This window comes from Argiope bruennichi, chromosome 2 (genome assembly GCF_947563725.1).
Source record: "Argiope bruennichi chromosome 2, qqArgBrue1.1, whole genome shotgun sequence".
Classification (NCBI taxonomy): Eukaryota; Metazoa; Arthropoda; class Arachnida; order Araneae; family Araneidae; genus Argiope; species Argiope bruennichi.
Genome location: NC_079152.1, coordinates 144,664,622 through 144,682,944, shown reverse-complemented (window position 1 = coordinate 144,682,944; position 18,323 = coordinate 144,664,622). Strand labels below are relative to the sequence as shown.

General features: G+C 29.0%; 1 protein-coding gene across 8 annotated transcripts in view; it reads right to left on the bottom strand.

Moving 5' to 3' along the window:
• The window catches only part of LOC129991030 (semaphorin-1A-like), a 631,522-nt gene that overhangs the window by 529,817 nt on the left and 83,382 nt on the right, over window positions 1–18,323 (bottom strand). The window contains exon 3 of one of the 8 annotated variants that reach the window (XM_056098199.1): window positions 11,115–11,264. The exons of the other annotated variants lie outside the window; for them this stretch is intronic. The gene's annotated coding sequence lies outside the window, so the exon portion shown is untranslated. The remainder of the gene's footprint in view (window positions 1–11,114; window positions 11,265–18,323) is intronic. 8 annotated transcript variants of the gene reach the window in all.

Below are 18,323 nucleotides of genomic sequence, written 5' to 3'. Positions count from 1 at the left end.
GAAAGAAACTACGAAACTGGAATAATGAATCTGCATCAGTCATTTAAATTAGAAAGCGATAATGAATTTCCGCAACCCTTATAAAGCTCAGTAGGCAGCAGCGTGTAGCCCTAAATCTTCATTACATAACAGTGCCATTGCACTATTTTTAATTACACACTGCGCAACGAACAAAAATTTATGAAATAATGCTCCCCAAGTGTGCTCATAACACTCTCTACTTCTAGTTGGGACATAAATCCTTAATTATACGCAATTCTTTTTCCTCTCTCTCTCTCTCTCTCTCTCCCTTTCATTTCAACAGTGACAGGTTGTCGCGGCAAGGAAGATTACGTAGGCTTTTTCTGGAGGTCACAGGATCAGCAGGTAAGCGCAGCAACTACCCACTTCTATACTGAACCCCACACTGGCTTTTTGACGGGTTCCCAGAAGAAGCGGCGGCACCGCTCCAAGCGAAACGTAGGATCATCTTGGACAAAAAGTTCATGTAAGGTCAAGACGAAGAAGCCAGATAAATTATTTTCTGGGAGTTCAAAACCGGATGAGAGGCCAGATTTGGGGACCTGCGGGATCGTATGAAGGCATTATGAATGGATTATAATGAGTGGTTTTTCTTCGTTAATTAGTCACGCATAATAAAGAAAGGCGATCGTCTAACTACTGCTACATCTTAAGTGACTATAAAGAAAAAATTGTGTCGTGAGCCTTATAGATTTGATAGGTCAGACATGATGAGTCAATCAGTGTTTGTTCAGTACGTATAGGTCAGATAATATCATAAGTCAGATAATATCAATTATTAGAATGCTTCATTTTAATTTTATGGTGCAGGAGTAATCCATCTCATGAGGAAGAGGGTGTAAGTTCACGAGTGGATCTCATCATATGTGCACGATTTAAAATGAAGAGATCCATAGCAAAATCAGCCTCGTGCTGCTTTAAAATAAAATGTTTAATTTAATTAAACTAATCTAAATTTCCCTTTTCAATATACTTTTCAGAATATGATGGTGGTTTGTCCATTAGGCAGAAGCCTTCTCAGCAATTATTTTCAAATTTCTTTTATTTTTCAGCTTTTTTGGCTACTTTTTTCACACTGGAAATTCATTGAAAAAATACTAAAAAATGAAGAGGGAAAGAGATTGAATCAGTAATTAGGATAAACACATACTGGAGCTACTTATTGAACAGACTTTAAAAGTTTCAAAACACATTCATTGCAATATAGCTATGCGAAATATTGAGAAGAGAAAATGAAAATTTCCTAAAATTAAATTTGGTGGTAGCTCGGTTGGTCTGGATGTAGCCCAAGTTTGGTAAATGATTAACTGTGCGGGGCTCCATTTTTTTTTCTTGCCTCCTCCCACCTAAGGCTCGCCTTAGCTTTAATTTTTTTTCACTTCTTCATGTTTAGTATTATTTGATTCTGGTTTGGTTCTGGTTAGTTTGTCAGAAGCTAATTTACTTTCATACATAATAGTTTCCTTTAGTAGAAAAAAGGCACGTCGATAATATTATAAAAAAAATTGCATTTTAATATTATTTTGTCTGAAAAATATTTTTTGTAGCATTACTCATTTCTAAGAACACACGCAGCCATTTCCAAAACACTGTACTAATAAAAAAATAATGTAAATGAGATTTGTGCACCCTCAAAATAGTAAGAAAAAAGAATAAAAAATACCCAACATTAACAGTAAATAAAAATTGTTTGATAGAAATCTGAGGTCAAATACGATCTGCTATTGTTTTTTTGTTTTTTTTAGAATGACCAGCATAATTATTTTGATCCCAATTTAACAGAAGTTATTATTTTATTTACATCCAATAATGAAACAACACAAGAATTATTTTGAAGTTGACTTCGTAATTCTGAATCGTGGCCAGATGACGAGAAAGACACCATAATCATATAATCTCGAAATTTTTCTTCACACTAACAGAAAGGTATCTATGTTGCTCCGAGGGGTTACATATGCGCACTACCTGCTCACATAGCGATTCTTTGGTGGAACTGATTTTTGGTAGTGAACCCTCCAGTCCTACAGCTAAGATTTTAAGGACTAGGTCACCGTGTCCCAATTAGTAGCATGGAATATTGAATGACAGAACACACACACACACACACACACACACACACACACACACACACACACACACACACACACACACACACACTTATGTAAGCGATGGTAGAATTTTCATGTCCTCGGTGGGTGTCCCTAGCATGACTCTATTCGGTGCCAATACCCATACTTTAAGAACCCTTGTTTGAACTCGACAATTGTAAACCAAATGAAACTATGAAAATGTCGAGACAGCAGATGAATGTCTATTTCGCATGCATTTCCATGATGGTCTGTGACCGTGTGTAGTGGCCATTAAGAGGCTTGTGTAAATCATTTCAGTCCGAAGCATCAAGGCAAAGGAAAAAGAAATAAAAAAAAAATGAAGGTCCTAGTATCATAGATTAGTATCATGACGCTACAATAGAGGACAAAACTTCGTGCAATGAAATGGTAAGGAATATGGCACAGATTTTAAAAAAAAATAAAATAAAATAAACGCAAACAGGAAAACATCTTTACACAACCTTAAAATTAAGTGGACAAAATGTTCATTGAAATAAATTATGTCCCAGAAAACATCCAATAATTGCAACTTCACAAAAATAAATGCATATATTCACATACATAAAAAAATCCTGAAATCTCAAAAACATCAATAACGATGTAAAAATTTCAGAATTAAATAGAACATGGGAACTAATTACCATTTCATAGATTTGAAATTTCCTATTACAAACTATAATGGTGAGCGATAACTCTGTGAGCAAAATTTGTAATGATAAAAATATTCAAATACTCTCTCTCTCTCTTTTTTTTTCTTCCCAAAACGGTTGCTTTGCAAGCTTTATATTTTTAAGTTAGTTCTAAATTCTATAACTAGTTACCAGATTACTGAGTTGTTATTCCCTTTACAACATTTGTATTTACATTTTTACGTCCCCCTTTCACCATTGTAACTCATTTACTAACGACAGACTATATTTGCTACTCATTACTAACGACAGATTTAACATATACTTGGTCATGCGAACATTTGGTTTAGTTAAAAATAGGCTTTAATAAACTATTCATTCATTTTTGGATTCTGCGCCTTAACATATTAGAAAAACATTATTTCAATAAATTAAACTCTAAATTAGGATTGCATGTCCTTTTTTTATTATTTAAAATGCAAATTTAGTTGTTTAAAATTACGTTGCGTAAAAAATACAAATTGTTATTATTATATCGATTTATTTAACAACCTGTAGGATAATTTTAAAAATATATTAAATTTCTACATAATATCAATATGCATGTTTACATCCATGAGAAAAATTTCATCTAAAGCTTAAGCGAATACAGATAAAATCTCAATCCCTCTTCCTCTTTTGAGTTTTAAATAAAAAAAAACTAATTAAATATTCATAGAAAAAATGGATGTGTTTATCTAAAATTTGAATCTAACAAGTTACCATGTCACCGACATAAATCCAGATTAGATCAAAGTAAATGGTAAACACACCACCTTATAAAACGCTAGAAAATGTGAATCGCGCATATCAAAACTAAAACATGAATGAGAGGAAAAATCTTCCTGCTCAGGCATTACGTTTTTTATTTCTTCGCAAAAATATACATAATAGGAGTATTCCTACGGATCTGGGCACTTACGCACTTTTAGTCAACGCTGGAAGACGCATTTTATTTGTTCAGACGAATGGCTGGGCCCCATGAAATCCAATTCAAATGGGTAACGAGCCTTGAGCTAAGCAACGAAGAAATTACGTATTAAAATGCATGGAATTTTTTCACGGAATAAAAAATCGTAAACTTTATTGTTTCATGGTTGTTCTCCACAATATTTTTTTTCTGGAAAAGAGCCATGCTCTTTCGGAAATGTGAATTCTGTTATGATTTGGCAAGGCGCATGTCTTTTTTTTAAAAAATATTTTTTAGATGTTTAAAATTTGCTTTCGCTATAATAAAGAAAGAATTGTTTTAGAAAATGGAAAAAGTTTAGTTGGTCGTTTCATATACGAAGCCTTAAAAGCTGATTTTTTTTCCTCTTCTAAATCGATGAAAATGAGTTTTGCAGATATTTCAAGTGCAAGAAAAAATATAGCAGCAGCACATTAACAGCTTTTGTTTTTAAGCAAAGAACAGCTTTTAAAATGTGCGCTAATATTTTCAGCGATAGAAATTTTAATATCAAAAATCTTTGTATACAATCACAAAACATATGGAATGCAACTAAATTGGCAATCACTTTCTTGCAATCCCTCCAAATTTGATACTATTCCAAACTGATACATCACATTTTATTCTTTATGTTGATTATTATATCATCTAAATTATCGTAACAATCAAAGGATCTAACCCGGTGACATTACGCCAAACACTTGGTTACAGGTAAGAAATTTAATAAGAATTAAAAATCAGGAGTTTAAGTAAACCTGAAGAGAGGGTTTATAAAACACCGTGAAATACAAAACCAAGCAAATGATAATAAGAATTATAAACAGCAGGACGATATGTATATTTTTAAAACTTGGTAATAAAGAATATGTGACAATATAATAAAAGGCACCTGAAAGTAATGAACTCAAACCACAAAGTGAGGATATTCTTCAAAAATATGTTTGACAGAATACTGGTCAATATATTAGCCAATAAAATGGGGAGATAATTCCAGGATTCTTGTGAATTACCCATATTGATTTACAACTATTACATTTTTACTACATAGGCTAAATGAGCATTAGCCAACAAAATCAATGAAGGAAAAAATTAAAGTTGCCGACTAATATAAAAATGTATATGGTAGTCATGGAAATATTGGGCATTGTTGATAATGCCTAAAAAATTAAGCTATTTGTGATGAAATAGAATTTTAATGTAAAAACGGAATGAAAATTATTTTTGGTAGTTTGCAATAACAGTATACTTTTTATTAAGATCAAATTCTAAGTAAATAAGCTTATTTTGAGAGTATGATATATAATAGTTCAGAAGGCAGCAAATCAAGAAAGGAATTTGAAGGAAAATTAAAGTGGCAAATTAAAGATCTCAAGTAATCAAAATAATTCTGGAACCATAAAAATAAAATATCATTTTTATATATGAGAATCTGATTGATTTCACAGTGAGATAGAAAACTTTATTTTTGAAAAAGGCAACGAAACAACTTTAAAAGAAGAATAGAAAACAGCATTTATAATAAAAGCATCTAAATATTCCATATTTTGATGAAATCAGCTTTTAGAAACTGATTTCAATTTTCTACTGATTTTGTAGAATGTATTTATTTGTAAATAAAATGGAGAAAGAGTTTCTGATATCATAAATGGAATTCTGATTTTCCTCTTGTATATTTTCAAAGGGACAATTTTTTCAAATTTATTATGGCAAAATGAGAAAATGGAATACTTGTAAGAATAAATAGAAAGATTTTAAGCTGACTTTTATACAATATTATTATTCTATGCATTTTAAAAGATACTTTTATGCTTATGTATGGAAATTTTCCGTATTATATTCACCCCTCTACCATTGAATAAAGTTTGAAATAAATTTTCAAATTTCTTTGGATAATTTTCAGAATGATTTTACGACAATGAATTTAATAGCAAATTTAGAAAAAAAAATATTACGTTTTGAGGTTCTTTCTGAGAAATATTTCAATACGCAAATATAAATTTTTATTGTAGCATTCCCGCTTTATTATAAGATTGCATCTTTCATTTTCAAAGTATTTCCGTGTTTTTTAGGTACTTTGAAAATGTTTGTACAGAAATTGAATTCCATGCATACTTAAAAATACTGAATTTTGTATTAATAAATTAAGAAATTCTTTTTGCAACGAATTATTTCTATTTTACTAAAATAGAAGTAGATAGAAAGAAATACAAAAAGAAAAAAAAATCGATTGAATACAAAATAAAATAGGACAGAAACAAATATAAAAATGTAAATGCTTCCTAAGCATACAATTTTCTTAAAATTTAAAAATTATGAAATTAAGGAAGAACGCAATGCGATAAATAAAATAAATTATCATATTCTTTATTAAACTACTTTTAAAAATCGCATTCTGCAAGAATATTATTGTAATAATAATTTTAGTTTTTATTTTTAAATATGATAAACAGCTTAATCAAGGCGAAACAATTGAAATAACGTTCAAACAGAGTACTTGAAACACGAAAATTTACAGTAATTAGTTGTATTTTTTTCCTTTAATAGTCGGTCAATAAAGAGGCCGTTTTTGTAATTATAAAATTAAGTCATTATTTATTCAGAAATATTAGAAACAATAGCATAAAAGTGAATATTATAAGCAAAATTAGATATTTTAACATGTATAATTTATTTATATTTTCAGACTTCCAAAGTTTGGAATAAAAATAAGAGGAAATAGTCTACAGCCTTCGAATTCAGGAAACTGCACAAGGATCCAGCGAGCCATTTTATCAGCTGCCGACTGCAAGCGCGCAGCTGTTCAAATCTGTGGATTAAGCAGAATGAATCAGACTTGTTTCCAAGATTTCCAGCACGATGAGCTCAGGGTAATAAAAAAAGGCTATCGACTTATGAACGAAGTGACAGAGAGCCTGTTGCACTCGTTACGTTTTCACATAAAAAGGAGATGAATTCTTTGTAAAATGTTCATTCAGCTTCCAAAATTATATTATGTTAAAATGAAATGGACACAAATACTTCGATAAATAAATAGTCAACGAATGAATAATTTATAAAAAATTAAATGAATGCCAACAACATTTGACTGATAAAGTATTTATCGAAATGAAAGAGTAATATTAAATTTATATTGAGCATATTTGCTTCACTTGTATCTTTGAAGAACTTGTTGGCTTTTTAAAAATGAATTTTAAATATTTTAATAGTCATTAATAAAATGTATTTTATTAAAATAGAGTTGCTTATTTAGCTCTTATTAAATCGTATCATAACAAACTAATTTATTATTATCAAGGAGCATAACTTTTTTTGTAAAAAAATTAGCTTGCTGTAAATATCATATTCAACCTTTATTTATTTATTTGAAAAATTCGTCCGAATGCCTGGACGATTTATTTGCTATAGTACTAACTGTTTTGAAAAAAAAGAGAGAGTACTATTTTCTAAAGATTTTAATTAAAAATACAGTTTTCCAAATTTATTTATTTTCTTCAAAGATTTTTTTAAACTATTTATTTTTTAAAATAAATAGTTTTATTTTCAAAAATAAATAATTAAAAAAATTATTTATTCTATATTTACAACATTAAATTACATAAATTTGCAGCAGATGGTTTAAAAATAAAAATATAGAGTGAAGAATAAAAAGAAAGTAAATTGTAAAAAAAATTGTAAAAGTTTATTTTAACAATGTCGTAATTATTCGCCGCTAATACCGTTATTGCCTCTAATATTCTTTAGAAGAAAAAGAAAAAAAAATTAGCCAAGAATTCTTCAGTGATGGGCTGCTTTTTTTTCTAGAAATCCTTTTAATTGAAAAAGTACTTAACAAAATGCCATTTTTCTGCAGGTTATTCCTTTAGGTCATGTCTTGCGTATGCAGCTATGAAATAAAATCACAAAGTTAACACCCATTTCACAAAGGCATTTTTGAATTAATTAATTTTATAGAAAATCAGGCTTAAGGAATAAGAGCTCTATTTGTATAGCCTTGAGTATTGTGAAGAAGAGGCAATCTTTTAACAGAAGAATTTGGAGCGAGAGAAACGCCCAGAGTTTATAAACAGAACTTGACCTTCGTTGCTTTTGTTTTAGCAGTCACGAAAGTTCCAATTTGCATATCTTTAAGAAATTTCAAAATAATATTCGTTGTGGGCGTGAAAGAGAATTTGTTACCTTCGCTCATAAATTAAAGACGTTAACATACTTGAAGTTATAAATGTCATAAAATATCTAGAATATTGTTTCTTGTGTTACTCAGATATAACTCTTAAAACACCGCAAATACAAGATGAAATATACTATATGTATCAAATTAAATGAAATAAAAAGATTAATAATATATTCAATTTTAAATCTAATCTATTATAAGAATATATTCGGTAAACATAATTCCTTATGTTAATTTAAAACCCTAATATCTACTAATAATAAAGGTGAGTGTATGTGTGTGTGTGTGTGTGTGTGTGAGAGAGAGAGAGAGAGAGAGTTGACGCTCAATAGCTCACACTATTTGACCTATAGCTACCAAATTATGGCTTATTTATACCTTGGTGGGTGAAAATGGGCATTTCGGAACAATTTTTTGAAATTTTATTTAGAATTTTAATCAATTAATCTGAATTTTGGCATTTTTCTGCGATAACGTTCAAAATTATTATCATATAAAAATAAATTTTACATCGTTTCAATTTTTTTTAAAGATCATTTTATGATACCAATTTGATAGTCATGTGTATTTTCTTTAAATTCTGTAGGTATTTAAAAAAATTTTTACTTAGTTTCCAACAATAAATCACATAGTTGTCCTAAGGTTCAAATACTTTCATTGTTTCATCAAATATATGATCGCGGTTTTTTTTTTTTCCCCCATTGCTGAAAGTTAAAGAAGAAAAATTTTGTCTATATCTAGTTGTGCTTTAGTCTTTTTAGCTTATGCGATTATTTTATTAATCCGATTATTTTAATTTAAGTGAAGTGACAATACCGCGAAATTCATAAGACAGAAAAATCATTTAAATTTTTAATAATACGATGTTGTTATTGGACTGTTTTCCATTAGAAAGTATTATGCACATAAAAAGCGGAGCAAGACAATTCAAATTATATTTCTTTAAAATATGTAAATTTCACAATATCACAAATATGAAATTATATCTAAGCGATTTAACTGAAATTAACTATAATCCCGGAGTCAACTGTAATCCCAAGAAGACCAGTTTACAATTACATTATTAATAATTATTTTTCCTTCTGGTAGCCATATTTATTTTAAATATTTATGTTATTAAATGTAGTTTTCAGTAGTAATGTCACAGCCACAAAACAAAATAATTCATGATATCTAATATTGTAGTATCTGTGATGTCACATTGATTTTCTTTCGAATTTATTGTTCGATTAGTCGAAAGTTAAAGTGGCACGGCGCATTTATTGTGAAATATATGAATATAAAGCTCTGTAAATATAAATAAGGTATAATAGCTAATTCCTCGAGAACAATGAATTCTTTTAACAAACTTTCAAAATAAATATTATATATGTATATATATATGAAATCGAATTAATTTAATCGCATTCTAAAATATATATATATTTTAATTATTCTAGCTCCAACTTTTCATTTGCACTGTCTCTTATTTTCCCACAATGATTCTTGCACGTTCCGAACTCAAAATGCAGTATCGAGAGAGTCTCTATGAAACCCTATCAATTCAAATGAGTTTCACAGTCTCTTTTCCCTGATTTTTACTTTCCTATTCGGAAAACATCATCAGGACTCTTATAAATGAATCATAGTAATGAATAAAAACAGAATTCCTTTTATAATATCATGAAGAAAGAAAATAATGTTTAAGAACTAGATGCAAAGGTGCTTGAATTTTACAGTAGAGTTTGAAAACGCAACTTGTTGTCTTTACTACACAGACATACATCACCAAAAATATTAATAGGTAAATGTCATTTTCACTTCCCGATCCGAATAGGAAACAAACATCAGACGGATATCACCAACTCCAAAATTATCTGCGGAAACCATCATTGGTCGTATCATTTCAACTCGAACGATATGAAGCGATAGGCAACTCTTCCCAAAATTAAAAGGTTACAATGGTAGCCTTTTCCTATGCCTGTCAGCTGGACTTTTATCCAACTCGTTAGTCAAGCGCAGCAGCATCACGATCGTGGTACAGACCATTGTTACTTCACAACGTCTGGTTGTAACGGAAAACCGGTTACAATGAATATCCACTGACAGAAAAAAAAAATCTCAGGTGTATATGACTCAGACCGTTGTGGCGATGAACTCAGGAACAGGTGGAAAGCCAGACTTGTGCGATGACCGCCGGCTGGAGGGGATGACTATAACATCCACCCACGTTTTATTTACATCCCTTGATAAGTAATTTTTTTTGCCTATTGGTGGCTTGATCGTTCGTTAGTGACCGCCAAATCAGGTTTCCTGCTCAAAGAAACGGATCTCGAGTCTGTGATTTTTGTCACTGGTCTAGCGGTTTTGTGATCGGATGATAGCAGTTATTTTTTCACTGGTTTGTGAACAATGATCAGACAATTGAATTAGCAACAAATATCGGTCGTGTTAATTGGAAGGAAGGCAAAACAAAAGTTGTTTCACGGTTAAATAGGAAATTTGGTTGTTGAGTATTGTTTCAATGTTATAGGGCGAAGTGTTTGGTGTTAGTCTCTGATGGCAACTAGGAGGATGAATTTTCCATTTATTTTCAAGTTTTAAAGCAAGCAGATAACAAATGAGATAAGATAGGTGAGAACAAATATTAAGTCAAGCGTATCATTTAACTTCGTTACGTCAATTTTGTGTTTTACAATGTTTCAGCTAGCTTTCACTATATCATTCAAGAAGATGATAACAGCGGTTAAATCAGTAAGAATTTATTGTGTGAGAAACTAATGGGAAAAAGGAGCGTCTGCTTTATGATTTTATATGATGATTTCAAGCCAGTTATGACTTTTTTGGGCTTTCACGTTAGAAAATTTGAAACTCAGTAGAATATAATAGTAACTCCCCCCCGCTTTTCTTTTGTTTCAAAAACAAGTAATAGAAGAAAATATTATAAGCTTATCTGTGTTTTATAGGTTTAGAAGTAATGTTTTTGGATATGACGAGTGCCAAAACAGAATCTCTTTTTTACAAATAATGGTACTTATTTGCTTATAATACAAATTTTTGAGAAGCATTGGTAAAAAATTAAATAATCGGATTTGTCTAAAAAATATGTGTTGTGTTGAAGCATTATGTAATGCTACGATTGCATGTTATGTTATTATAATAATCAACTTTCGAAATTATACAACAAATATAGGCTAGTCAAGTGATGAACTTACGAACAAGCGGAAATCCTGTGCGATGACTATCTGCATAGGAGATGACTATAATAGCCAACTAACAACGTGATATTTAATATCCAGGAAAGCTGATTTTTTTTTTTCCGTTGATGGTATCGTCGTTCGTTATTGACCACCAAATCGAATTTCCTGCTGAAAAAAGTGGATCTCAAAATAATAATTTTTGGTTCCTGACCTGGTGACTGTTGATCGCGTAGCAGTGATTATGATTACTGTGAATGAGAGACTGTACAGAGCGAATTCAAATGAATATCAATTAAAATAAAGATCTTGTTAACTGGGGTATAAAAATAGCTTTGCGATTGAAAATTTCTGAAATTAGGGTGCCAAGTAACAATGGTTAAATTATTTTTAGATATTATGTCAAATAATAGTTGAAGGTTTAATATATAAGAAATATAACTGGATTAGTACAGAAACAAATCTGAAATTTTGTGGAATCAAAATTACAAAAAAAAAAAAAAAACATGCATCGAAAGAGAAGTATTTAAAATTCCTTTTCTTTGATAATAAATGCCGTGAAGTTGCATCACATTTATATTATGATTCTCTAATAATGAAATGAAAATAAAGTCTTCTAAGTATCGGTCTTATTTTTGGCAAGCAAGTCTATACTCAAATATACTATAATGTTATCAAATGTAATAGAACTTCTGAGCAATAATTTGCAGATTATAGCTCAAACTAAACCTGCTACCATTCCAATTAATATTAACAAATACTTTTTTTTCTTTCTTTTCATGTAGATTGTATTGAAAATTTTATTAATTGATACTTAGACTTGTATCGAACATCATTTGATAAGAATTATTTGCTGCCATAAAATATTTTTATGATTTATAGTAAAAATAATTAGATATCTTCAAAATACCACTTTCAGCAACCATTTTATTAGTAAATATATAGAGAAAATTGAATACTAAAATTTAAGCATATTAAGATTAATTTTTTAATTAAGAACATTTAAAAATACTAGCTGCCTTTGATAATCAGCTTGCTAGTCCAGATTATTGAATTTTTAAGCAATGAAAATATTAATATGGAATGATTTTTTTTTAATGTTTCAACATGTTATTTGATGCGACTGAAAGACGTGGATTTATCAGAATCAGTCTACTACAAATTACTGGGGTGCAAACTAAAAATATGCATATTTAACTTTTTAAAACATTTTTAGAAGATATGGATATCAGCTTCCATAGGCAAATCGTAACGATTAATCTTAAGCCTATTTTCCCGCACGATTAAACTTTGTTTGATGCCTGTTTCTATAATCGTTAAATAAAGCTTTCTTTCCTCTGACTGGAATTTTTAGTGATATAGTAAAGCCACACCAGTGAATGTCTAATAATATTTTGTAGCTCCAATAATTAACTAAGTGAAATGTTGAATTAAGTACATCTGTGAAAACTTTCAATGAAGAAATCTGAAATGCAATGCTTGTATGACGCTTTGCTAACATTTTACTATTGCCATTCAATAAAAATAAAAACGAGCGATTTCTGTTCCAAGTAACAGCATTCTGTGTGTGTGTGTGTGTGTGTGTGTGTGTGTGTGTGTGTGTGTGTGTGTGTGTGTGTGTGTGTGTGTGTGTGTGTGTGTGTGTGTGTGTGTGCGTGCGTGCGTGCGTGCGTGCTTGCGATTTAATGTTTTTGTCTAATCTACTCATGAAATCATTTTCCAAAAAATTGAATGATTATGATTTGAAGAACATATTATAAGCAGTAAATATATCGTAATATTTATAAAATAAATATTACGATTGTTACTCAATTTTATTAATGGTATGCATGCGTTAAAAAACATATCGACTGTAGAATTCCACTCAAAAAAACAAATAATATTAGATCTACTCAATTCTTGCACAACTTATTATATATTCAATAAAACATCTAGAATGAATAAAAAAAAAAAAGCCCTCCCCCCCCAAAAAAAATCCTTTAATACAAAAATCAAATATGCCTTCACTTTGATTCTTGAATTAACAATAAATTTAAATCGCTGACTTTTTTTGTTAAATATATTTTATTTGTAGATCTGATAAATCAATTCGATAGATCCGATCCGATAAAACCGATTATATATTCATAAAAGATTTCGATTCTTCTCCTTAAAGATATCCAATGGAGAACAAAAAAAATTACTTTTAAAGACGCAAATTGTTTTAAAATTCCCGTATTCTAGCCTTTTTATCAAAATGTTTGTTTAAAAAATTTTCCAACCAACTGGAAGAATCTTTCAACAACAAGAATTCTTTGAAAAATGCATTCATGCAAAAAGAAATGCTTTCATACATACAATAAATAGTTTCAATTTCAAGACTCACAAAAAATAATATAAGAAAAAATGTAGATAGAAATCAAAAATTCATTTTTATTTTCTGATATAGGAAGTATAGAGAAAATATTGCAATCGCTAAAAAATTCGAAAATTGGCGATTTTGACAAATCTCCAATTTTCAGACATTCCTGATTCAGGAAAGCATAAGTTTGGATTTATATCTCTTTGCAAACATAACTCAAAACACTGACTTAAAACGAATGAAATTTTGTATATACAATTTTTATCACATGTTTCGATTTCTATCAAATTTTGAACAAAATTCATTCCACAGGAAGTCTATAGTCCAGTTATAGCATATAAACCATAATCCTAATGATTTAAATTATATCAAATGTAAAAGTGATTTTGTGATTACAATTGCAGTTCTGTGTCAAATTAGACTTCAATCGTTTGGAAAAAAAGGCATTCTAAACACAAATTCGATTTTTGGATAAACGCATATAAGGGATAAATCGCCAAGAATCGCACTACAGATTCAGTAAAAACATTAAATTCACGCCAAAGATCACTAATCTTAAATACAGTTTCACACTACTCAACTTTCATAACTACTATTCGCCAATTCTATGCAAAACATTCGCGGCCAGACCTGAAGTCCAAAATTTCATTCAGGGCGAGGAGTATAACACCTTTATTTGAAAGTTTGCGAGAAAGTTATCGGTAGACCATTCCTGCTTCCGAAATTATATTAACTAATGATTCCACACATTTGCATTAAGAACAACCAAAGGTAATTTCTATTTATTGGATAATGGAAATTTTTAAATCAATACCTCATTACATTATTCTTTGAACATCGACGCGGGAAAAAATACACAAATAATAATATCAACAGCCATTGTTCCTAGTTTAATTTAATTACTATACGTGCAGAAAAACAGGTTATATAAATAAGGAGGAAGTGTTCATCTAAGTTTATAAAATCCCCAGCAAGTTTCTGATTCTTTTATGTATGTGTGTGTAGTGTGTCTGTTGGGTGCAATGTACCTTAAGCTTGATACCATAACATAAATTAAAACCAAATTGTGCTTTCTTCTTGTTGTTGCTTTTCCCGGCAACAATTCTTTTCTCCAACACTGGCAAACGAATTACCAGGTCATCAAAAAATGCAGAACTTACTCAGCAACTTTATTGTGGTAGGTATTGTTGTTTTTCGCTTCATTTTTCTTTCAATTTCATATTGTGTATAACACTTGAATTACTATCATATTGCGCTCTCGTTCACTTCCTCGTTTTCTTTTGGGGCTCTTTATTCTAGTTTTTATGATGCTTGATGCCTTGATCGATCTACAAGTTAGTGTTACTAGATTATGAAGGAAATAGTTCGCCACGACTGACCTGGTACGATCTATAAACAGACTTCGATATACAATCTATGCTTAGAATCCAGAAAATTCAAAGTATTCAAACAAATAAAATTAAAAAAAAAAAAAAGGAGTTTTGGGTTTTCGAATTGCACGCAATTGAAATGATACTCCACAAAATTAGGAATGGAATTCTATTACCAACTGTGCTTGATTTATTTGTTTGTTTTAACCTTTATGCATTCACACATTAAATTTAGAATTGTCTAAGACAAATAATTTACCTTTTTTTGTTTGTTTTCTCTGGTTTTTTATTGTACAATTCTGTTCAAAGCTATACAAGCTCTAACCTGTATGATTTTTTTTTTTTTTTTTTTTTTAATGTTTTATAATGTATGGACACATTTAGAGAAAGTTAGTGTAACTTTAAATAAGTTTCAAATAATTGGACCCCCCAAAAAACCCCATTAAGGATGCATACCTGAATCTTGCAAAATGTTGCAAATGTAATCAAATAATGTTTTTTTCCAAACATATAACAATAATTTTTTTAGGTCTTTTTCTTCATGCACAACTAGTCGTAAACTTTATAAAAAAGGATTAAAAAAATATATTTGAACATTTAGTACTTTTTTTTTAACTATTCAAAAATAACATACCATAACAAAGCATTAAAATATATGCTTCTCTATAGCATTAAAAAAGTTATACTTGGGTTCCAAATCATTTATTTTAAATTCTCTATGTTTAAAAGCTTATATAGCAAAAAACATGCATTAGTTTAAGAGATTGAAATAAAAATATTAAAATTTCTTGCAGAGAATATAAAAGATTTTGCAAGGAGCATCTATATATATTGCAAGAGCATCTATATAAATATTATAAAAAATAATGAATACTTTGGTTGTATCAAGAATTGTTTTATATTCATATGAGTTTGAATAAATTATATCGATCTTTTAAATTCAGAAAACAAATATGAATTCCTAAGTGTACAACACAACTAAAATAATCTTACATAAATAAGAAGCAATTTGAGAAGTAAGCCAAATAGGAACAGAATATAAGGAATACAAAAAATTAGAAGAATTTGTAATAGCTTTATTCCTATAAAATGTATTTAAGAAAATACAAAGGAAAAGTAGCATTAAAATTTAATAATTATTTTAAAATGCATAAGAAAGAATGATCATTTTAATACTTGGCTCTTTTTTAAATCTGAACTCCTTTAAACCCCTTATTAAACTTGATTTCGCATAATAACAAAAATTAATAATTAATAAGATAGGAAGGAATTATATGAAAAAAAAAATTCTATTCAGAATGTAATACTTTAAACAATTTTAAAACAGTCTTAAAAATAGTTATTTGACAGAAAACAGATTTCTAACGTTACAATTCTTTACGGTCTTTAAAAAATTTTTACAATGTTTATACATTTTTAAAAGGGTTCTAATACTCACTTTTCCTTTCCTTTTAATTTCCTTTATTTCTTATAGATTACAGGGTCTTGCATCCAGTCTAGTGTGAACCATTAAAAGATCAATCTCAAAAAAAAAAAAAAAAAAAAAAAAAAGAGAGAGAGGGGGGAAAAAAAAGCATTGTAAAAAAAAAAAGAAAAAAAAAAGAAACAAGATAAAAAGGAAACAATAAACAAAAATTCACACTTCAGTTTTCTAGCAAGAACGGTGACCTAAAACACCTACCATCATTTGTCAACAAAACTTTACCAGAAAAGAAAGAAAGAAGGGGAGAGGGAGGGAAGAATAAAAACAATTAAACAAAGAAAATCTTAAAAAGAAGTTAAGCATCAGGAAAAGCTGTTTCGAAAAAAATCGTTAATGTGTGGAGAACTGAACATATGGTCCGCAATACAAATAAAATGCATGCTTACCAGATTCGTTCATTTGCGTTGAAATAATTTAACAGCATCTATTTTCATATGAACACGCACTTTGTTTGAAGTTCGAATTCGAGAATAATTTGATCAAAATGTATACGAATGTGAATTTAACATAATATTTGTAAGCCATACTCCCTGTAAATGTGCTTAAGAAAGTCTAAATAGTGTGAAATGATCTACAAGAAAATCAGACAGTAGAGCATAGATCTATTTACCAATATTGGTAGTTATTTCTACGAGTAAATGCTTTTTCATAGTAGCGTTATTTCTTTGTAGAAAAATTAGAAAAGCCTTTCCAAATTTTAATAAAAAAATTAAACGAAATTTTCACGTGTTATCTCATTAATTTCGTAATATATGATCGCTTAAAAATAATTTATAACTTTTTTTAAAATGAGCTTTTTAGTGATTTGCAAAATTTTCTAAAATAGTCTTAGTTATATTTAAAAAAAAAAAAAACTTTTGCTTCGTTTAATAATTGTATTCACACTCACTCCAGCTACAATAATTATTTAACACGTTTTTAATAGGAAAGTTTTTTTTTTTTTTGCTACAATTAATAGCATTTTTTTTAATGATGCAAAAAATAGAGGATCAGTCCTAAAGTATCATGCTAACATGTTTCGAATGCCTTTGAATTTATATACTTTTATTTGCACGAACATAACGCCATAACATAACATACGAACATAACATTTTTAACGAATTCAAATGTATTCGTGAAAAAAATTAAAGTAGTTAAAAAACTTCCGGTAATTCATATCAGTCTAAAATTTAACACAGTAGTAAAAGTAAATCATTAATTTTTCAAAAAATTATAACTTGATATTACTTTTTAAGAAATTAAGATATATATATTACAGAACTTAACTAACCATAAAGTGAGCAGACAATTTCAAATATCAGTTTTTTAAAGTGACACGAAATTTTTTAAAAATTACATTATAAATCTAAAAATGTATTTATTTTTTGAAGTAGTTTATATCAGCATGTTTCATTATTTTTAAGTTTATATAGCATAAAGAAAACAATATCTCTGCCAAACAGCTTACCATACTGCAGATATGTAAAATGACTGTATCAAAAATGAAAAATGAAAGTATCAAGTAAAATGAAAGCATCAAATTGCAAATCCTAGAATATAATATTGAATTTTTAAAACTTTTGCTGTTAAAAAGTAAATTTTTCCATGCTGGAATGGTGCAAAATTTGGAAAGGTACTTTCCTTCCCCTATATTTATCATTATTATAAAACTATAAATATTAATATTAATAAAAAGTCAAAATAAATCAAGAATAGAGAAAGGAGGACAATTTACGAAACTTGATTGGTTTAACTTTTAATAATAAAAACCATAAATTTATTCTTAAACAGGAAAAAAAAAACTATATTAATTTTGCTCTAAACTATATTAATTTGTTTGTTGTTGTAAACTATATTAATTTGTTTGTTAATTTTGTTGTGTAACAAATTCTTTAATGAACAAAATAGAAGACCTGAATCTTGCAGAATATATAGCTATAGCCTATACCAAGTCGGTGTCCATTTTTTTTATTTAAAAGCACAAACATCCAATGATAATTTATCCGAAAATACAACGTAGTTCCGGTTACAAAATGATCTAACCAAAAATGTTA